The following is a 24,664-nucleotide window of genomic DNA, read 5'->3' on the forward strand; positions in this document are numbered from 1 at the left end:
TAAAGTAATTCTTATTAAATAATTTTAAAATAGAAATGTGGCATATAAGGTTATCAAAAAATAATAAATTTATTTACTTTTGTTTACATTCAGGTGGAACCGACACCGTTTCTTATTCTGATTTTATAATAAATAACATGTGTTCTAGAAGGTCTTTTTTTAAAAAATTTTAATATAAGAAATTTGTTCTAGAAGGTCTAAACCGGCAAGTGAGAACAATCAATTTATTTAATTTAACTTAATAGATGGGACATTGAGCGACAGCGAGTGGGGAAATCTGTGCGTGACAGCGTGTTCTTCAAGATATTGCCTTTGGAAATTACTTTCCTACTCCATCCACTTGACTACTACCAATGCACGTGACGAAGAAATATAAAAAAAAAAAAATTAAAAAAAAAAAGAGTGAGAATATTTTAACTGTAAAATGCTTTTTTTTTTTTTGTTGTAATTAACTGTAAAATGCTATTAAATTGAGAGGTTGGCGGAATTATGCAGCTAAAAACAAGGTCGCACGAGTAAGTGATGGATAATGCAATATAAAATATTAGAATATTTTACAAATAAAATGTTATAATATTTGGTAGGGTTGGCTGAATTATGGAGCTAAAAAGCAAGGTCCCATAGGTATTTAAGGATTCTGAATTAATGTTAATAACTTATATGCTGGAGTTTTAACCACAAAATGTATATGCTGTTAAAAATTTTAAAGGTGAGAATTTAACTAAAGTAATTGAATGGCACAACTTAAAAAAATAAATAAATTTGAAGGGCAAAAATTTGTCATAGTAAATACCAATATTTTTTTTCATCCATCACTTCATCTATTTATTGGTATTTATTGTGATAGATCTAAACGCTTCAATTACTTTAATTAAATCATCTCCCTTGAATTTTTTAACAGCATACAAGCCGAATCCATAAAAGCCAAATCCATAAAATGGTGTATATATTTGGTTAATTTAATCACTGAAAATATTCTTTTCTTTTTTTTTTTTCTCTCATTATATCAAAATCAGGCTGAAGCTCACTTGAACAATATCACAAATACAATCGGGTATCTCATCCCTCCATACTCGATCTATGACATTTCTGGTTGCTAATTTAGCTAGCATATGGGCTGCACCATTTATGTTTCAGCATACATGGTTGGGTTTTCTATTCAGCAAAGAATTTAAAATCAATTTTGCATCCTTTACTAACTGGCCATACCTACTACCATTCTGTCCCCCAGTCTGTACTACCCCTATAATTGTATGTGCATCTCCTTCTATAATGACGTTGCTCACATCCATTTCTTTGCAAAACTGGGTTGCTCTAACTGTGGCCCTTGCCTCTACAGTAGTCAGATCTAACTAGCCCATTTGCGTGAAACTCCCAGCGGCAAAGACCCTTCTATCGTGATCTCTGAGAATTAAACCCACTCCCATCTTTCCATTTTTAACATCAATAGCTGCATCACAGTTGATCTTATACAACCCTTGAGGGGGACTCGTCCACTTCTTGATCTCCATCTCCTTGTTGACATCATCCTCATTTGGTGGTGCATTATACTACTTGAAATCCTCCACTCCCGCATACATCGATCTATCTACTTCATTTGGAAGAGTGAACAAACCTTCATGAATCCACCTATTCCTACGAAACCAAATTTTCCTTGCTGTTTCCACAAAAATAGCAAATTCATCTCCCTAACTTTTTTGAAAATTCCCTCTGCCAATTAATATTCTTTTGAATAATTAAATTTAATTATTTCCCTCTTCCTCTTCCTAAGTTAGCCAAGTGTTTTTTCAGCTCTCTAAGTTTTCCTTAGAAAACCTAGAGGTGACGGCGCTATCTCTGCTAGTGGTCGGTGAGAGGAAAGTTCAGGCAATCTATTATTGAAATAGGGTACTAGCGAAGTGTAATACGGCGGAGGATCACACAAGACTTTGGGGAAATTTTTCTCTGAGGGAGAAAGAGAATGAGGAAGTCCAGGCCAGGAAGGACTTCTTAGCCCCTTTAGCATCGAGGGGACATGCATGTATTATTGGGAAGTATCTGGCAAATCAAGTAGTGGGGAAAGAGATTATTAAGACCCCACTAATTCGGGCATGGAAGCCATCAAGTTGGGTAACGTTCAAAAATATGGGAACTAATATGTTTCTCATAGATTTTGAACATGTCTGGGACAAGTTGAGGATTCTGGAGGGCCGGCCATGGACTTTTGAGGGTAGTCTTGTGTCTTTGGCCGATTTTGATGGGGTCACACCACCGGCTGAACTGGAGTTCGATAGGGCAGTTTTTTGGGTTAGGATGTTCAATCTTCCTCTTATTTGTATGAGCAAAGAGACAGGATATCAAATTGGATCAACGGTAGGGGAAGTGGTGGAGGTGGATGTGGATGAAGATGGGGTAGGATGGGGGGAATATCTGAGCGTGTGAATCATACTAGACCTCTCAAAACCACTCTCACGGGGAAGGACTTATAGATTGTGAGACAAGAAATTTGGGTGGCTTTTCAGTATAAAAAGATTCCTAAATTTTGCTTCAAATGTGGTGTAGTGAGACATGGAAATGCTGGATGTGTGAAGATCGGCGATAAGAGTTTCCAAGGCAATGGGTAGGAGTATGTGACTTGGCTGCGCACACCATCGCCGACTAGAAGACATGGGGGTGTTAGTGACTGGAATATAGGGACGTGGAAGGGTCCATCATAGGAGAGATCCAGCTCTAATGGCGAAAGTGGACTTATTTGGGGAGGAGACTTTGGTCGTGGTGGTTACAGCGGTCGACAACCACAAACCGCACCTACACCAATCTGGCGATTTCATGCGAGCCCCAACTGGAGTGACAGGTGGCAAGGTCCTCAAAAAGAAAGTAAAGATTTAGTAGGAGGGATGGAAGGAATTGGAGAGAAAAATAATACCTAAAAATCAGGAGGAGTAAAGGAGGGAGATACAAGCCAAACGTGCCTCGTACATGCTACGTGGACAAGTCGTTCCTGGAATCACGTGTGCATACTACTGAAGGAAAGGGTGAGAGATCACGTATGGAGGAGAGGCTCGATCTTTTTGAAGGTGAGGATTTAGATGCACATTCACTAGGGAGCACTAGCCAATTAAAGGGAAAGCGGAAAGCAAGTGGGAATGGCCCATGAGTAACAGATGCAGAATCTACGAGTGGGTATTCCCAAAGTCGTAAGAATGGGAAAAAAAAGAGCCAATATGGGGAAGGAGGATGGGGAAAAAAGGGTGAGAACAAAAGACTTGGTTGAGGACTCTGGTATTATGATTAAGGCGGCATCTGATGCTCAGCCCCGCCAGGCGCCATGATCATCTTAAGGTGGAAATGCCGAGAGCTTGGAAACTCTCGACCAGTTTGAGACCTTTGCCCGATAGTGAAGGAAAAGAAACTCAAAATGGTTTTCACCATGGAAACCAAATTGATGAATAGGAGAGTTAATTTTCTTAAACAAAAATTGGGCTTTGAAAATATTTTTGCAGTGGACAATCTAGGTCGCAGTGGGGGCCTGGTACATTTATAGAAGGATGAAATACAAGTTGCAATCCAAAACTATAGTAGACAGCACACTAATGCCGTCGTTTCGATTGATAATAACAGAAGAAGCTGAAAATTTACAGGCTTTTACAAGCACCCCGAAATAGCAAAACAGAAGGAAGCATGGTCACTACTTCATCTCTCGCCCATCTTCAACCTTTGCCTTGGTTATGCATGGGAGATTTTAACGAAATTGTGGATCTTATGGAGAAGAGAGGGGCAATTACAAGGGCTCGGGGTCAAATGGAAGATTTTTCAACGTACACTTGAAGACTGCAGTCTAAGTGATTTGGGGTTTAGAGGCCCTAAATTTACATGGAATAATGGAAGAGACAGGGGGCTTTTACTCAAGAACGACTGGACCGTGCGATTGCTAATCATGATTGGTGTGATAAATTTGGGGTAGCAGATGTGGAGGTATTGGCAAGTAGAAGTTCTGACCATTATCCAGTCATTATTTCCTTTACGGATGGGAAGGAGACGAAATGGCATAAAAAGAGGCCCTTACAGGTTGAGGCCAATTGGAACAGCCATGCAGGCTTTAAAGCAACAATCAAGTAGACATGGAGAAAGAAGACTATGCATGAGAACCCGTGGGAGAACGTGCGTGGAAATTTAACTAGATGCCAAAGGAGTCTTAAACAATGGGTGCGAAAAGAAGTGGTGCGGGCCGATGAAACTATTCGGGAAAAAACAAAAGAATTAGAAACAGTTCAATGAAGGGTGGAGCGGGATGAAGAGTAGGAAAAAAATTAATATTTTATTGGAGCAAAAGGATCTAAGGTGGCAACAAAGGGCCAAGGAGGAGTGGTTAAGGAATGGAGACCGGAATACTGAGTACTTTCATGCATGTGCCAAGCAAGAGAAAAGAAGCAATCAGATCTTTCAAATTCTTGATGAAGATGGGCACCTATATAGTACACAATCGAACGTCGAGCAGGCCTTTGTGGGGTATTTCCATAAATTGTTTACGTCAGCCTCACCAACCAACATAGAAAACGTCACGGGTGTTGTTCGGGGATCGGTTTCAAATGCCATGAATACTCAATTGATAACAGAATTTACGATTGAGGACATGCGGACAACCCTCTTCCAGATGGCTCCTATTAAATCACTTGGGCCGAATGGTTTTATAGCTGGGTTTTATCAACAACGCTGGGATACTGTAGCCCAGAGGTTTGTCATACTGTTCTACAGTTTTTGAATTTGTCTATTATGGATGATAGACAACCCCTGTTGTGTTGTTGATTTTCGGCCCATAAGCCTGTGCAATGTTTTGTATAAGATTATTTCAAAGGTCTTATCTAATCGTTTGAAGGTGGTTTTACCCATGTTATTGGCTCCAATCAAAGTGCATTCCTCCCTGGCAAGCTAATAATTGACAACAAAAAAATCCGTGTGGAATGGATTTTTTTGGAGGCGGTGATGATCAAAATGGGTTTCAATAATAGGTGAATTAAGCTTATCATGAAGTGTGTGCGGTCAACCAGTTATGCCGTCATGGTAAATGGCTCCCCTATTGGTAACATTCAGCCAACCCAAGGATTAAGGCAAGGAGATCCTCTATCTCCTTATTTGTGCGGAAGCGCTTAGTTCGCTATTGACTCAAGCGGAACAAAAAGGTGTTATTACAGGTGTTCCTACTTCCAAAAAGGATCATGTCTTAGCCATCTTTTCTTTGGGGATGACAGTTTGCTTTTCTGTAAAACAAACATGGTTGAATGGAGGAGGCTAGCTAAGATCTTGGAAAAATATGAGGAGGCGTTGGGGTAGAGATTGAATAAAGATAAGACATCTATTTTTTTCAGTCGCAATATTGATCAATCTAGGAGGGCAAAAATTTCACAGTTGCTCTGAATCCAAGCTTCCCAATGTTATGAGACATATCATAGACTTCCAACCTTGGTGGGTAAGTCAAAATCTATTGCTTTTTGGAACATTAAAGATAGAGTCTAGAATTTTTAAATAATTGGAAGGTCAAATTTCTATCCCAAGCTGAAAATGAGATTTTACTAAAATCTGTCGCTCAAGCAATTCTGACATATAGCATGAGTGTATTCCAACTCTCCAAAGACTTATGTAAAGCTCAATGGGATGATGCAGCGTTTTTGATGGGGCCACAAGGATAATACCTCAAGAATCCCATGGATGAGTTGGGCACGAATGGGGAGATCAAAAGCTTGTGGAGGTTTGGGATTTAGAGATTTGGTCTCTTTTAATAAAGCACTCTTGGCCAAACAGTTATGGCGACTTGTCCAGAACATATAATCATTAGATGCTCATATTTTAAAAGTAAAATACTACCCTCATGTTTCAGTTCTGGAGGCAAAATTGGGGACCAGACCTTCTTATATGTGGCGTAGTATGATGAGAGACAAAGAAGTTCTAAATCAAGGCCTAATCTAGAGGGTGGGTTACAGATGTGATGTCAAGGTGTGGAGGGACCGTTGGTTACCTGTTCCGATCACTTATATGCTACAATCGCAAAATTCTATTTTGGTGGCTGATGCTCGAGTAGAAGAGTTCATAGATAGGAATACTAAAGGGTGGAAAATCCCTCTCATTAACAATATTTTCTTTGAAGAAGAAGCGAAGGCTATCCTACACACTCCTATAAGTCTAATGCTCCCCAAAGATCGGTTAATATGGCAATGTACAAAAAATGGTGATTTCACAGTTCGAAGTGCGTACCATCTAGAGGTAGAGCTCTATAAAGCTAAACGTCATGGCCAATGCAAGAATCACCTGTGTGGAAGACATGTTGGTCTCTCAATGTCCCTAATGTGGTGAAAATATTTCTATGGAGAGCCTGTAATGATTCACTTCTGACCAGAGTCAATTTGTTTCGCAAAGGCATTAAGTTGTGCAAACTACGCCCCATCTGTGATCAAGAGGAGGAAACACTGTTACATGTTTTATGGAATTGCTCAGCGGCCTGCGATGTGTGGGGTGGCGGTTTGATTATCTAGCAAAAGAGGGGAGGTGAGATTGTTTCCTTTTATTAAGTCTTTGAGGATTTTATTGACCGTTGTGATAAATCAGAGTTGGAGCTTTTTGCAATTGTTGCCATAAAGATTTGGCTTAGAAGGAATAATGTGGTTCATGGAGGAGCCTTTGAACACCCAAGTTTGCTGTTACGAAGTGCTAAAATGGATCTTGAGAAATTCCAACAAGCAAACACAAGACAGGAAGTGGGGGATGGGACTAGTCTGCATCGGGGGGACTCCAAATGGCAACCACCTCCCCTTATTTGGTTAAAGATTAATTGGGACGCTACAGTAGATAATAAGAAGAAACAAATGGGCTTGGGTATCATTGCTAGAGATCATCATGAGAAGTGTCTTATTGCCTACAACTTGACCTACGAGATGAACCCAGAACCAGTGTTGGCTGAAGCGTACGCTGCCTTGCATGCAATGATTATGGGCAATGACCTAGATGTTGACGGAATAATTTTTTTAGGTGATGCTATGCAGGTGGTTAATGCAATGAGATTGGCTCAATCTTGTCATAGCAGTTTTGGGCACTTTATTGAAGATATTAAAATTGGGTTGCAATCGGTGGGGAGAACTGAATATATTCATATGTTGCGAGAGGCAAACAGTGCAGCACATGGCCTTGCTCGTGAGGCTCTTAATCATACCACGGATCAAGTTTGGGTGGGAGAGATTCCATCTTGTATTTGGAGTATTTTAAGGAGGGAAGATTTTCTTTCTCCTCCTTTTGTGTATTGATCTTGTTTTGAGATTAATAATATTATCCAACCTTTTTGTTAAAAAAAAAAAAAAAAAAAATTAATATTCTTTTAAGATAGACTTGAAGTTGAAGTTGTATTAATTAATGATCCCATTGTATCCTTTCCATCTTTAATTACTTTTTTTTTTTTTTTTTTGAATGACTTCTTCAATTTACTTAAAAAACAAATATATATATATGACCGAAATTTCCTCCAAACCAGTATGAAAGAAATATCCTTCAACCCATTTAAAATAGTGCAAAGTGTCTATAAACATTTAAAAGGCACATTAAATTTAGTTTAAGTTAGTAAACTGTTATTAATAATGTTAAGAATTTAATGTGCATTTTAAATGTTTAGACACTTGGCACTATTTTAAATGGGTTGGAGAATATTTTTTCCAGACTAGTTTGAAGGAAATTTGGCAAGACAAGGTATAGAAATTGCAATATATGAAATTAGTTCTTCATAAACTATATTTATTCATCTTCTTTGTTGTATATTTTCTTATATTCCTTCAAACTCTTTTTTATAGGCATAAAATTATGGCTGACAATTTTTTTGACAGGATTTACAAACCCAACACAAAATTAAATGATTGCAGTATAGAAGCCGGACTCGTTTAATTAAATTGGTCAGGTTAAGGTTGACTTATATAGTCATATACACATGCTTCCACACGATTTTAGCCTGACACGCAATATAATGACAGATAATTTTTTACATGACTCACAAACCTAACACAAAATTAGAAAGTTATGGATGAGGGGTTTGTATTATTTAATTAAATGGGTTAAGTTATAGTTGACCTATATAATCTTATACACATTTCTCGATATGACACAAACTCGACACACGAACACGAATTGTCAACCCTACATAGAATTATGGAAAAACTTCACTTACATCCTTAAAACTATTAGTATTTTTGCAATCTTAACCTTGAAATTTTAATTTTTGTAATGTCGTACCACAATATTTTTAAATTTTTCTCAAAAGTATGTTTTAACCTTTTATAATGTCGAATCCCCCTCCCCCTTTCCCTCTTTTTGTGTGGACATGTATATATTTTTTCCACGTTATTAGGCTTGGGTCCAATTTCTTATAACCCTTAATTACTTAATCACTTTTAATATGTGCAAGTTAATGTACTAATTATTCAATCACTTCTCTCAATGGGTTAAAAGCCTAATTAAGGGTTTATGTCTATAAATATTATTTTCTAATACCCTAGTATTTTGGGAAAATTATAATCCTAAGAAACCTCGGCCTTAAATCCTCTAACTATTTCATAAGGCATGTAGTCTCCAGCCAATTGAACTACTCCTTAAGGACACGTTATTAATAATTAAGAAGCATTCAAGTAACTAAATTATAGAACTAAATGGAAAGGTTAATTTGACAATTCTCATTAGATTAGGCTATAATTCCATAATCTATTTACTTGAATAATTTACTTATTGGTCTAAGTGTGACAACGAGCTTTGAACTCTCCAAATTTTATTTCTATTTTATTTTGACCAATTGCTTATTATTTGGTCCCTTTATTAAATTATCATAGTAAATTATCCATACTTGTTTTTACTCAAAGTAAAGTACTAACGACATCTACATTATTACCCCCAAAATGATTAATTAATTTGAAACTTTTCTAATTTTTTTTTTATTTTTTTATTTTTTTATGACATGTCCGCACAAGAGAATGAGAGAGATTCAAACTAGTGATCTCCGCTTCATTAAGTGTGGTCCTAGCCAATTGAACTACCTCTTGGGGGCTTTTATAAAATTACTTATAAAACCAAGTTTCACTTAGTATCTAAATAATGTGGGACTTTGAACCTGTTTGAAATTGCGTTAAAGAGCTTAAAAAGTAACTTTAGTACATAAAAAGCTATGCAAAAAAAAAAAATGGTATGTTTGTTAAAAATTCAAAAAGTACTTCTTTGACTTTTTGCTCTAAAAAAAGTTAAAACTCATTTTTGACAAAAGCTTAGAAATGAAACTATTTTTAAAAAATTATTTATTGTTTTAAAAATTCTATTTTCCAACGTAATTCAAAACATGCTCCTAACATCATTTTATGTGAATTACTTATCTTCTCAATATGAGACTGGGGTGTTTACACAATTACACTACTGGCAAACCTCTGTTGGACCAACGCTAGACCACGAAGGACCACTCGAACTCTGCCGAACCACCGCCGAAACTCAAAATTTTAGGTTAATTTTTTCAAAAATTTTATGTTGTGAATAAAAACTTATTTTTATAGGTTAATATGATTGAATATATATATATATATATATATATATATATATATATATTATAATTCTTTGTATGTACCAAACGCTGAAAGATGTCTTCAACAAAAAGCATTTGCTTTGATAGATTATAGCAACTGTAAACATTCTTTCATATCTGACTGAGTCATAACCTGACCCAATTTTATATATATATATATATATATATATATATATATATATATATATTAATTCTTTGTACGTACCAAACACTGAAAGATGTCTTCAACAAAAAGCATTTGCTTGATAGACTATAGCAATTGCAAACACTCTCTCATATCTGACTGAGTCATAGCCTGACCCAATTTTATCAAAACACAAGTGAAGCTAAGACGAGTAATATTAATATAATTGATAATTCTCATTTCGAAAGTTGAACTCTTACCTTAATATATATATGCTCAACCACTTTAAAATTTTGATTAAAAACGCTAAACCACCACCACTCATAAGCTATATATATATCAAAAATATCTTTTAATTTTGTAGGCGGCTTATGGTTATCAGGGACATGTCCACATGTTTCCAGCTTTTTATTACATGATACTCTTTCAATCTTTCTTGGGGCTACAAATATTGGATTTTTTTTTTTTTTTTTTTTCGAGCTACAAATATCTGACTGATAAGAATATAAGATTCACTTTCTCTTTCCCTAAGCGATAAGATTTCAACTTTCTTTATGTCTAGTTGAATGACTTTGTCGTAATGGAAGTGTATAATTAAAGGTCCCATTTCAATTGAACAGACTGCAGTTGTCGTTTGGAAAATCATGGGAGGCCCATATCTTTTAGACTATCTTATCCATTTGATTAATGTTGTGGTGGGATCTATTTGCTCTTAGAGCATATCCAGTAGGCAAAACAATTATTGAAAAAGTATAATTTTTTATTTTAATTACTCATTTTTTCATACACACTCTAATATATTCTCATTCTACTATTTATTTTTTTAAAATATTATTTTGCATGAAAAAGAGTGTGAAAGAAAGAGGAAGAGAAAGAGAGTAAAAGAAAGAAAGGGAGACAAAAATAATAATAAACAAAGTTTATAATGTGAATAGTGAATAGGCTAATCAGCCTATTTATTATTCATATTAGAAGAAAAAACTACAAAATAACTATTTTGCTGAAAAGGAAAAAAGCTTAATAATAGTCAAATCTAACCATTATAAAGAATTTACCTATTCTCTTAGTGGTAGATGGTTTTTTAGAACACTATTAGCGATTTTTTTTTTTTTTTTTTTTTTTTTTTTTTTGTATAAAAAAAGATCTTTAAAAAAAATTATAAAATTATTTTTTCTTTCCTATTTAAATACATTGTACAATAGCTTTTCTTATCTAAATATCATTTATTCTTTCAAATCAATACTAGAGGAAATAGAGGAAAGCGATTTTTTTTTTTTTTTTTTTTGGAATTATATAAGGATAAAGAAAATTAAAGTGATTTCCTAAATCTTGGGTAACCAATGGCGGAGGCACATTAAAGCCAGTGAGGGCCGTGGCTGGTGGCTCCTACAAACCTTTTAAAAATCTTTTATTTATAAGGGGAACTTTGGATGTAAAAGCTAATGGCTCCATCATTTTAAAAAAATAAAATAAAATTAAGGGAGGCATGCTAGGTCTTTTGAGAATAAGCGTCTCTATTTTTATTTTATTTTATTTTTTTATTAAAAAAAAAATCACTTTAAAGCCTTTATTGAACTATTGGTGAACCATCCTCTTTTCTTAGGTGAGTAGATAAGACAAAAACATTGTTTTGATTGCATCAAGCACTCTGCTTAGATAATAGTATAATACCATAAGATTCATAATAGTTTGTAGAAAATTTTGAATGATATATATATAAAGAAAAAAAGTTAGGAAGTAATGCTAGATATTATATTTATATCTTGTAATGATGATGAGGTAGTCTCAACCAACCATTGAATATATATGTTTTTAAGAAAAATATTAAGGGTCAATAAGTTCTTCATATTTGTCATATATTTTTCTACAAATTCAGTAAATCAATTATTAGATTTGTAGGATTTAGCATTGACTTATGTGAGATCCACGTAAGTTTACGAATCTAATGGTAGATTTGTAAGATGAGATGGGTAAAATATAAAAAAAATATTGATTCCTAGTATTTCTCTATTTTTAATAAAATTTGTTCCAATGTTTGGTTAGAGTTGTCACATCATGTAATGTCTCGAAAAATTAATTAACTGATAATTAATTATCAAGCGCCTCCCATACTTATTTAAGTCCTAAGGAATCTCACTCCTTAAAAGAGAAAACTAAGAAGCGAGAACATATGATAATTCTACCAACATTAAGAATTACAACAAGAACATTTATCATTTTATCATAAAATGACATCACATCACATTTTAATATTTTCAAGTAGTCCTTAAAGCATTTCCTGTGTAATTTGAGACACCAGTTATAAAAAAGAATCAACGTCACACATTTCATGCACAAGAATATTTCATACTTTTTAGAATGCTAAGAAGGTATCCATGGGTTTTCTTTGAAAATATTATACATAAAATGCATCGGGTAAATATTTATAAAAATACTAGCACAATGGTTGCTTGCGTATCTCAATAGCTTAATTCCACTTGGAAACCATCTCCGGATTCTCCAATACCGAAATCTCTTTGTGAGTGAAAACCCTCAAGATCTACATTATCTCTCGCTGTCCTCCTCATCCTCCTCCTCCTCCTCCTCCTCTTCTCTCTCTAAAGGTTCTAGAGACTGAGAATATTGAAATGAGGCTAAAGCGTCCAGAAGTGTCTCTTAAAACAAACCATGCACGTCCAAAACGTCAACCTAAAAAATAAATAAATAAAAATAAAAATAAACTAAACCTAAAAAATATTAAAAATTTCATGGGGTGCCCGACCACCCAATTTTGACCAATGCCACTCCCATTTTGGCCATTAGGGGTGGCTAAGGCCGGTCTGGGGGTGGCCGAACTACCCCCCAAGGCCTTTGGGGGTGGTTTCGGCCACCCCCAAAGCCCTTGGGAGTGACTTGGCCACCCCTAGGAGCCATGGGGGTGGCTTCGGCCACCCTCTGCAGCCCCTCTAGGGGTGGCCGAAACCCCACCACCCCCCCCCCCTCTTTGGTCTGCATGGTCACCCCATAGCCTCTGGGGGTGGCCGAGCCACCCCCTTTTGGCCCTTGGAGGTGGTTCGGCCACCTCCAGACCGGCCTGAGGGAGCCACCCCTAATGGCTAAAATGAGGTGGCCGTCCACTACATGCAATTTTAAATTATTATTTTTTTAATTATTTTTAATTTTTAGGACATGTTGCATATTTTGAAAGTGACACGTGACATATCGCTAATTTTCTCTCACAGAAACTAACAGAAGTATCGATTTTGTCTTTTTTCATAAGTCAAGTACCATTTTTGACTATTTTGAAAACCTAGGAGGAAAAAATAAAAAAATGCAAGAACTAAAAAAGTACTTAGCCCTAAAATTTATTTGAATTTGTTTTATTTTTATTTTTAAAAAGAAAATTAATTTGATTTTTTTTGTATATATATATATATATATATATATATAAAATTATTTTTTTTTATAATTTTTTAAAGGATAGCGACGTATGAATAGTAAAAACGTCACCTTCTAGAAGGTGATGTGCATTGTTCACACGTCACCTTCTAAAAAGTGATGTTTTGGCTAAAATAACGCATTTTCCCTACATTTACAAACAACATTAATTCGGATTCCGGTCTATATATGCAATTGGTGTCATTTTGAAAAAGTCACTATTTGAACGTCACTAGTTTAATAATGATGTTTTTTGGGCAAAAAAAGGTCATTATCAAAGAGTCATTAATTGTGGAAATTTTTGTAGAGTTAGAAACTAAATGCTTTAAATAAGTTTTCAAAAATTCAGAAACTAATTAGTTTCTATTTGATGGTTGTTCACTTCTTGTTTATCAATCGTGTTTATCTTTTCTAAGATTATAATTTAACTTAAAAAATTTGAGGTTCATTAATTATGCCGAAATTAAAAACTATTCGATTCTAACGAAAAGAAGTTGACGAACTAGAAAGTTTAGGAAAAGAAAAGGGAATAGGTGTGAGTTTTTGAAAATTTTCCCTACAATTAAAAAAGAAAAAGAGTTAAAAAAATAAAAAATAAAAAAATCAGCTGATAGTGCTCTAAAACTAAACTATTCTAGTCTTCTAGACAAATGAATCTCACCGCCCCTCTTTATAAGAAGTCTTAATTCCATGATTGATATCATGACTCGGAAAAAGCCGAATGCTTTGGTTACAAATTTTGACTAACTATATATATATATATATATATATAGAAAAGAAAGTGGAGACATAACTTTTATTAAAGGGCATCACATCACTTTTACCTAAATGAGCGCAATTTAAAGGGCAAAAGGAAAGGTTACGTATTGTGGTTCTCGTTGGGCTTCTAGATAAAACACGACTGTTGAACCAAACATCCTGGTCCATGTATTTATGCTTCCTTTCTTTCCAACCAACTCTTATCTGTTTTCCTCCAGCCGTGCCATGACTGATGACTTTGCTTCCCACAAAATAGTTACATGTAAAGTGATGGGAAGAAGATGAGCTACGGCATCAGTCTTGGGATTCATTGCTTTCTTGGATTCTCATTCTCTACTTTTTTTTTTTTAATAGAAAATTTTCACTTGAAAACTTAGGATTTTGTTTAAATTATGTATTGTAACACCTAAAAACCAATTAATATATAAATATAGTTTGTGGTATGTAGGGTTACCAATTTTTTATATGATCTATAAACCTGACACAAAATTATAGAAATAAGGTTTAGCATAAACGGATTCGAATTATAAATGAGTTGACCCTATTGACTTGTTCATGAAATTATATATATATATGTTTGTGTGTGTGTGTGTGTGTTAAAATGTGTCAACTGGTTTGTGTTGGATTTGATTAAAGGGGTTAAACAAGTGCCATTCAGGTATAAATGGATTGACCCATTTATTAAACGGATCAAGCAAATCGTGTCAAGTCACTTACAAGTTGGGTTAGGGTTCAATAGTTTGACCCATTTAACAAAACACATCAGGTCAAGTTTACTCTTATCGGATTGGCGGATCGATATGAACCCAACCCGCCAACCCGCTTTGTCAGCCCTAGCCGGCATATGTATATGTATTTATATTCAAACTTTTTTTGTATTGAATTTTCAATCAATGATTTGAAAACATTAAACCGAATAACATACGTGTATTCATCCTATATATTAGTAATATTATTTCTACTTTAAGTTTCAAATGCAATCACAAAGCCGCCGATGACTAATAATAGATCCAATATACCAAGAGAAAGTACAATTACATAAGCAAACTAAATTGCGTAGAAGAAATAATTTCAAGTTTTTGGGCACGCTAAGAGTCCTGTAACAAAAAAAATGTCAAATTTTTTGGCAAAAAATTTGTTGGACAGGCTCAAAGAAAGTCAAATTGATATGCATTCATTTACACGCTCAAAGTCGTGTAAAACCAACCGTCAAGTCTTCTCGTACGATCAAAATGTTTCAAACCTTTTGTGCCGGACCTTTTCATGTGGGCACGGGGGGAGGGGGCGCTTAGTCGTGGCTCACATTTTAAATGTGATTTCCGTGACTGTCTTTATGCTTCTATAGCATCAAATATTTTCAAACAATTTATTTGGGAAAGCAATCTTTTTCGTAGGATTGAGAATTTTTAACACGACCTATAAATTTGATATGAATCTCACGTAAAATTAGTGAATTAGAGTTGAGAAGTCTGTTTATTTAAATAAATCAAATTATAGTTGAGAAGTCGGGTTCGGATCTTGTCGATGCATGTGTATAAGATTATATAAGTCAACTTAATTCGACATATTTAATTAAATGGGTTAAACATTTTAATCATAAATTTTTAATTTTGTGTTGAATTTATATCAAATTCGCAAGTTATGTCAAAAATTGATAGCTATTTTGTCGTGTGTTGAGTTTAGGTCATGTTGATGTATGAGTATAAGACTATATATGTTAATTATAACATAACCCAATTAATTAAACGGTTCAAACTCCTCAACTCTAACCCTTTAATTTCAAAAATTACATCAATATGATCTAAATCTAAGATGCAAATACAAATTGAAACCGTCACTCTTATATCCTTCATCTATTTTGCACTTCAAAGAGCATGAACCAGATGCTACTTTGAAGGGACTCTACTGGCTCACACCTTTGTGGGGTTGTGGTGACGGGCTCGCATTCCCAGGCAGTAGCTATGGCTCAAACCGGACATTCCACAGCAGGTGGAAATCCCGACGATAACGCTCAAGAGAGAAAATTACACTGGTCGCCCCTTCTCACCTTTAGATTAAAAAAAAAAAAAAAAAAAAAAAAGCATGACACTTGGCACAATATTCAACAAATTTTCTATTATAAGGACAGAGACACGGCGATAAAAGTGGGGTAAAAAAAAAAAGATGACTGGAAAAATAAAACGAAGCTTCATTGTAAATGTGAAAATGTAAGCTTTATGGCTTTCTTATTTGGACCGGAGAAAAAGAAAAAAAAAAAAAGGAAACTTCCGGCCCAGTCAACCAAAGACCTTGATCTCCCATTATTTTTGAACCGGCCTAAGTTCCTAACAGCCTACCATTGCGGACAAAATACGGATTTTTTTTTTTAAACAAGAAAAAAAAGCTGTCAAAATTTGTATCCCAAACTGGCAGTCCAAATATCTAATAAATTGGAATCCCTTATTCCTTAAAACAAATATAGAAAATTCAGTTGTAAAGTGTGGGGCTCTATTTGCCTTCCAAATGAAGCAGGAGGTCATGGACTCTTAGGTTGACAAGTCGGCTTGATGCCAACCGCCAGCAACTTAAGTTAGAAAGGATAATTTTTATAATTTCTTCCTAAAAATTAAGACTTTTGTATCTTCTAGTAAAAGACTTGATAAATTAGCGTGAGATTTGTCGAGAAGTCTTTATTAGAAAGTACAAAAGTCTTGATTTATGTCAAGATCTTTATAGGATAAGTTTGGTAAAGAACTTAAAAAATGAATAGTTCTGAAAAGCTTATTTATGTCTTACTAATGTCCTACAAAAAATACGTGGCTATTAAAATCACATTTTTATCAAAATTTAATAATGATCAATCACAAGTCTAATAGTAATTTTAATAGCCATATTATTCTTAGTAGGACACAAATAGGCCTTCTAGAATTACTCTTGAAAAAAAAAATGGGCCGAAACTATAGCAAATTTGATTAATGTAAGAGAAAAAAGTAAAAATGTTTTGTATGAAAAAATGAAAAAATTTATTTTATAGTAATTTTTTTATTTAAATAATAATAAAAAGTAATTGAAGAAACATAAAAAATAAAAATATTAAAATTGATTTTATGATGAATTTTTTGAATATTTAATCTGGTGTGGCCTACTCTTTTGCCAAACATAACCTATAGAAGTTATTCTATAAGTTTGGGTCATTCTAAATCCAATTATGGTGCAAAAGTTACTTATTATCATCGGTAAAGAAAATGCACCATTTTCAATGCTACCAACTACCATATTCAAGGCACCACTTTTTTCGTTAACCTCTTCCTTTCGAAAGATATATTTAGAGCATTCTCAATAGAAAAGCTAAATGTTATTTTTATTTAAAATAGTTCTTTAAATATTTAAAAAATCTCATACATTAAATTAACAAAAAAAAAAATGTATAATAAAAATTTGATTGAAAGAGTTAAAAGAAAAGCTAAATGTAACATCACTTTTTAAGTGAGCTATTTTATTTTTCATTGTTTCTCTCACCTGTTTTTTCTTTTTCCCAAATCTTTTCTTACTTTTTCTCTCCATGTTCTCTTTTTCCTAAATTTTTTTCCATTTTCTCTCTCACATGTTCTCTTTTTCCCAAAATTTTTCTTACTTTTAATAATATTTTAATAGAATAGATAGAAATATAACTAATCGGATGTAGAAACATTTAAAAATAACTTAGTTAAATTAGATAAAAGTAAATTTTAATGAGCCATTTTACATAAAAATATGACTCTTCTATTGGGTATATTCTAAGTAGGCTAAGATATATTTAGTAGGCTTACTCATCAAAGTACACTTTTTTTCTATCTCATTTTTTTATAGTACTCCCAGTACCTACTGTTTCGTTATTTTAATAATTTATTTTTATTATTTTATTTAAATATTATTTTTTAAAAATTTATTTATTTTTTCTCCAACTATTAAAATTCAATTGATGTGTAAACAGTATTCACTATTTACTTATTATTTTTTTTTTTGAAAAATATTTAGCTCCATTAAAAAGTTTATCTTCTGATTATTTTAATCTTAGGTGACATGACCCATCATCCAAAAATTTATTAATTTATTGTTTAAAATCGATTAATTATAAAATAGATCATACTACCTAGAATTAAAATGGTCAAAAAAAAATAATTTTTTTTTTAATGAAGCCAATTCCTTTTTTTTTTTTTCAATCAAATTGGCGCGGCTGAAAAATAGAGGTTTTAAGCATTTTTCACGTGCTCATCTCATAGCACCCAATCTTATCGTCTGCTAAAAAAACTTCATTTTTTTTTCAGTGGTTCTTCTCATGGTGGGTGGGCCCCTAATCCACACATCGTTTTCAAATATGATATATTTTAGGAGTGGTTGGGTGGATGATAGATTTGATTAAGCTTTATGATTCATTTCAATTTGTTTTTTTGTCCACGTGTATTACGCAACTGATCCATTGGCATTGAATTGCGCATCTAAGCTAGTTAAATAAGTTAAAAAAATAAAAAAATAAAACCTTCTCAAAAAAAAAAAAAATAAAACCTAGTTAAATAAAATTAAAAAAAAATAAAATACAAAAGCACAAGAAAACACAAAAGAATTGAAAGCCCATAATGCATAAGAGGGTTGGGCTTGACCGAGTGAGATGAGGCTTGGAAAATTGTGAAGCCCAATCGCTTCACCGTTGGGCCCAGTCAAGATTTAAAGTAATAAATGATAATAAACACAATCAATGTAAAAATATCTTCTCAATTTGAAAAATGATCATATCTGTTTCATGATAAGAATTTAAAGTTTGTGCATATAATATGATATCAATGTTGCCACGTTTTTAAAAATATTTAACACAGATAAACTTTAAATCTTAAGCATGAAATAGATATTATCAATTTCAAATAAAATGAAGAGCATCTTATTCGAAATCTAGCTCGAATGACGTTTGAATTCTATAATTAAGAGGTTTCAAATCTAGAAATAGAAAAAAAATTTTGTTGATTAACTACATCCTTATACATTTTAACTAAGATGTAAGCTAAATGGAAATATTCTGCAATATTTGCGACAAGAGAAGGACATCAAAGAGATAAAGTTACAAATACTCTCCCTCGATTACCACCCTATTGTGCTAATGCCTAAAAAATTTCATGAGAAGATCGATCATCATTTAAGAGTTTTTTTTTTTTTTTTTTTTTTTTTTTTTTTTTTTTTTTTAAGTGAAATTTTATTCATTTATTCTTAAATCATCAGTTGCTCGTTTTGCTTGCTTATTGTTCTACAAATTAAGAGACTTGTGTGCTTATAATCCAGAAGTAACGAGGCCATGGTTAATTTGATCTTATGTACATATAAGTTTTATTGGGTTTTCTTCTTTGGCAAATTTTGTACTCTTGCGCGCACATCAATTATTTGCTCTCCTATGCCCTTAATTAATTCATGAAACAAAAGTTACATCTTTTCATTCTGCCATATATATGCCCTTAATTCAAAGATTACATCTTTTTTGTTCACTCAACGCTTAATTTATATATGATTTGATCTATATGCTTCCATCTTGCTAACTTGATCGAGTTTTATATGCAAACTTCATACTATACAGTATGCTAAGAGTTAAGAACATGCCCACATCAAAATTTGCATCTCATTAACAAAATCAATTAGAAACGAAGATAATTTGGTGTTTGGTTTAGATTATTGTTAAATAGTAGCATAATGGACATTGTGTATTCTTCTATAAGTTATTGCTTAAAGAATATGCAATATGTACTGGCCAAGACAAGTAAAGAACAAAAAAAAAAGAAAAAAAAGAAAGAAGGATAAATCTCACGAAAAGAAAAGATTGAACTAGAATGTCATTGGCTTTGGTAGAGTATTCTTAATTAGCACCAAAGAAGAAATATTGAGTCACACCTCAAATAGAGAAATCTCATCTCAAGATAATTAGTATATAGTAAATTGAAATACTTTTATTAATTATAATAAACTCGGTTACATTGATACATATATAAGCATGAACTACATGATAAGATAATAAAGATAAACAACTCCTCCTTTAGCTCACTAGCTACAAGTCACCAATCTTATATATGCGATGAACTTATCTTTATTTGATGAGCTGTCCAATACAATAGATATTTTATTCATAAATGACATATAAATACGATGACATGCATATTTTCATACGTACGTATAGGCAAACGATCAAGTTGTCCTCACTTTTTGGATGCTGTCCTCATTTTTTTTGGCCTCACGCTTTTTTGATTTGAAAATACTAGCAATCCCATGACCAATATGAACAGCATGAAAACCATGAACAATCTCAAAAAGAATTTGTAAAGCCATGAAAAGTAATGAAAACTTGTATATTCAGCCCTCTTAATTTCTGCTCTCAACAATGAAGATGCATGAGGAAATATTTATAAAGTACCCATGTATTTATAGGACTTTTGAAGTGCAACTTCACATTGCATGAGGCTTCCTGAATTCAATATTTTTTCGCACTCAATGATTTACTCCAACTGTTGGGGTATATGGTTGACGAAGTCTTGCCCTTCCAATGGGATTGACAAAGTCTTCCCTTGTGAGCAGCATGCAAATTGCAAACGCCCAAGTCAAAATGGAGTTTTTTTCAGCTGTTATTTGTTTTCTTTGTTTTTCTTAATTATTATTTAATTAAAAAAAAAAAAAAACTCTCCAACAATTTAAATTAAGATCACTAAACCAAAATGTTTTAAAATACTAGGTTATTGATTTCAACAAGGTGCCAACAAAGTAAAACATGGTTGGTTTTAATGTATGTTAGTGATGGGGCTTTGGTAACATTAATGTTGGATTTATTACAATATCTTATGATTTCTCACCATAATTGTCTGCATATTCTCATGATTCACTATAAATAGGCCTATATATATAAGAAATAATTTCTATGGCCAATTGTAAGAGGGGCTAATCTCACGCGCGAGAGGTCCCCATGCATGTAGTTTTCTTCTTCTTCTACGGTGGGTTTCGAAAGGGACGAAATGAGAGAGGTCCCCCATGCATGTAGTCTTCGAGAGGTCCCCAAAGCATATAGTCTTCTTCTTTTTCTAAGGCGGTTTCTAGAGGGACGTCGATATGAGAAAGGAATATAAAATCACAACTTTTCTTAAAGCATGATTCTATCAAGAAATCAAGACAAAGGGGATATAAAATCATTCATGGAGTGTTTCAGATTGATAAACTGATCAAAATACATATACTCTGTCCCTTACATATTAGGTCTGCTGTATTTATAAGAATAAACAAACTTGGGGCAAAACTAAACCTAAGCTTTTATGGAAATTTCTAGAATAATAAAGGAAATTATTACAATTAATAAATAAAATCCTAATTTAAATAACATAAATAATAAAATGAAATATATTTGATTGCTGGATTATTTGATTTTCTGGAATAAAATCTTCATTAAATTCCACAATAGAAAAATCAAGTCTTTCCTTTTTGGATTTTTGCCTTTATTTCCGTCCAGCTTTCCAATCTTTCATTTTCAGCTCGTTTTGATCTAGTAAACATCAGAATTAGCCAAATCTCGTGAACATGACTTTGTACATCTTTGAATTAGCTTTCCAACGCCACCAAGCTTATTCAAATCCGATATTTGAAACTCGAGATATGACATTTTTGTACAACTCGTTATGTGCAAATATGACCAAAAAGCGTAAAACTAGCTTGCATCAGTCCCCCAATGCATGTAGTCTTCTTCTTCTTCTAGGGCTACTCAATTGGTTGCTTCATTCTTAGGTGTCGAAAAATGTGTTGAGAGAGAGAGAGAGAGAGAGAACATAGTTATATTGGGGTGATTCGACCACCAATCGATTGGTTTAGGGGGTTGCCGAATAGCCTTGCGAAAACATTTTTTTTTTTATTAGTTTTAATTGAGCATATATATATTTTTTTAAAATGCTAGACTTACAAATAAATTTTACAAAAAAAATTTTAAAACATGATGTGGCATAATATGATTAAGTTTCTCAAAATTTGAATTTACCTCATTTTCAATCATGTGCTACATTATGTTATAAAAGTTTTTTTGTAAAATTTGTTTGTAAGCCTAACATTCATCAATTTTTTTACTTTAATAGAGATTTTGTAGGAATAAATGGCTGAAATTTTGTAGGGAAGGATCATTTTGGTATAAAAGAATACCGTAGGAACTTATAAATTCATTTTGAAACCATAAGAGCATCTAAAGCAATCGTAGTTACTTTAACTAGTGAAAAAGTATAACTCTTTCATCTACTGCTTTTCTATTACACACTCCAAAAAATCCTCTATTCTACTCTCTACTTGCTTTTAAATATTATTTCTCATTCTTTTTTTATTATTATATATATATATATATATATATATTTGCCAACACTCAATCAAAGGGAAAATAAACATATATATGCAACCATTTATAAAAACAAAAATAAACACATACAAGGAACATTCATCATACAAAAATAAACACATATATGATACAAATCATCAGAGCACTAGCAACATCTTCCTTTTGATTTTCCCTAAATTTAAGAAATAAAATTACTTTTTGCTTCTCTATTCTAATACACTTCACAATAGCTTCTCTGACATTTTCCTATTTCAATAAAATATTATTTATTTACAAAATTCAATTTCCATACATACCCTCCAAATTTTCTTTACAAAATCCCAACACATTGTAGTTGTCGCTAATGATCGCATTATCATCTAGTGACAACACATGTTGTCGCTGATGTGTGCATCATCATCGACAAAGTTGGCACTTAAGAGGTAGTTTGAATGACAAATTTGTAGTGACCCAAATAATTAACTAAGCTTAGGTAGCTTAGTTAGAGGGTTAATTTGGACTTTGGGTCACTAGGGACAGCTGGAAGAGCATTTTGGAAATTTTAGACTTTCTGACCGGACGTACACCTGGGGACCACCGTACATACGCTTTTGTCTTTAAGTGAGGACGTACGCTGGGGGACCACCGTACTTACACTCTTGTCTTTAAGTGAGGACGTACGCAGGGGGACCACCGGACGTATGCTTATAATAGTGCGCCGTACTCTATAAATAGTACACGGATGTACGCTCCAATAGTACTGGACGTATGCTACTTTTGGAATAACCCTTGGATAATACTTGGATGCATGCTATAGCCTTTGGACCGCTGGGTAAATAGAACCAAATGTTCGCTACTTTTTTAGAAAAGTTGATAGCGCTCTCTGCTTTTGCTCAGCCACAAATACCACCCTTACCTTTAACCTCTCACACTAATTTTCGCCCCTAGGCTCCCAGACCCTGTGTGAGTGCCTTTGTGAGTTTTGTGAGTCTTAGAGAAGGAGAGGCGATTCTTGGAGGTTTTTGGCTTCAAGGAGGTAATCTTCTTAGCCTAGCTTCTTCCTTAGTCGTTATACTTTTCATAGTTAGCTTAGTTGGTAGTTTGTAGCTTCTAGTTATGTTGTTGCCCTTAATCTTGGTTTAAGCTTAAGTTAGCGTTTAATTCTTGTTGAGCATATTTCATTTTGCATGGATGTGTTGTTTTGAGATAGGAGGAACTAGGAATCCTTTTGGCAGTTTTAGAACCAGTTTGGGTGGATAGGAGGATGGCTAAACCAAATGAGGTTCTACTTGAACCTTCTGGGCGAACGTACGGCCACGAGATCGGACTTACGAGCCTTCTGGGTGGATGTACAGCCATGGACCCGGACGTATAGTCAAAAGTATTCCAAGGAACGCCACTTTGGCCAGTTGTCCGATAGCCTTTGTTTTCATGTCTTAAGTTCGTTTTAGTTGGATTTAGAGCTAATAATAGATATTTTCTCAGTATTCGAGGTTATAGTGCCTCAAAGGAATTTTATGGAGGAGCCTTACGACTCAGGTGAGTACAAACTCACATGGATGCTAGTTTTTACTTTTCCCGCATTACACTTCTATTTTATATATATCAAACATGTATATTTTGGAACTCTCATGAAATACATTTTGGAACTATTGTGAACTCTCTTTTGTGAAAACATGTGTTGATTAATAAGATAACAATGAGATTTGAAAAACTATGCATGTAAATGACTGATAAGATTAATTGCATCGTATGACATGATACACCGGTACGTTCGGGATAACGGCCATAGGCTTAGTATACAGGTTAACATTATTGTCAAATGTGTGTGTGTGTCGGCTTTGGATCCAATGGTTTCGTGACCAAGCGCAATCATTCCCTAATGGGTGGTCACAATAGGACGGACATCATTAGTGGTGTGAGCCACTCGAGGTCAGACTCGGTCATGCCATTAATGTTATCTACGGTAGCGTACACTATTCGAGGCACCTGTGTTGTATTCCAGGTCTCTCGGAACAGCGCGAACCCTTCTGAGAAGGAGTAATATCTCGGGTAGACCATACGGTTGAACTATTACTGTTACTCATGAATGTAAGCATATATTATATCTATATCACGATCCATGACAAATTGTCATCTCATAATATTGCATTTGTTTTACAAACAGTTGAGTTCACTATTTAATGACGGGTACATCATGCACATTTATACTCATTAAGTCGTTGGACTTACCCTTGTATTATTTTCCTTTTTTTCTCCATATGAACAACTATGCAGTTATAGATAGTTTAACAGAGGTGGATACCGTGAAGCTTCCGGTTATTGTGAAGGATTCGACCCGAAAGATGCTTGAGGACATATTGCAAGCTTAGGCAGATGCTCATGGTAACTGGTACTTATGTGTCATGCTATAGACTTAAGAGCTTTTATGTTTCCTTCCATATTAAGGTATAACGTAGATCCC

The sequence above is a fragment of the Corylus avellana genome, chromosome 6 (genome assembly GCF_965113065.1).
Source record: "Corylus avellana chromosome 6, dhCorAvel1.hap1.2, whole genome shotgun sequence".
Taxonomy (NCBI): Eukaryota; Viridiplantae; Streptophyta; class Magnoliopsida; order Fagales; family Betulaceae; genus Corylus; species Corylus avellana.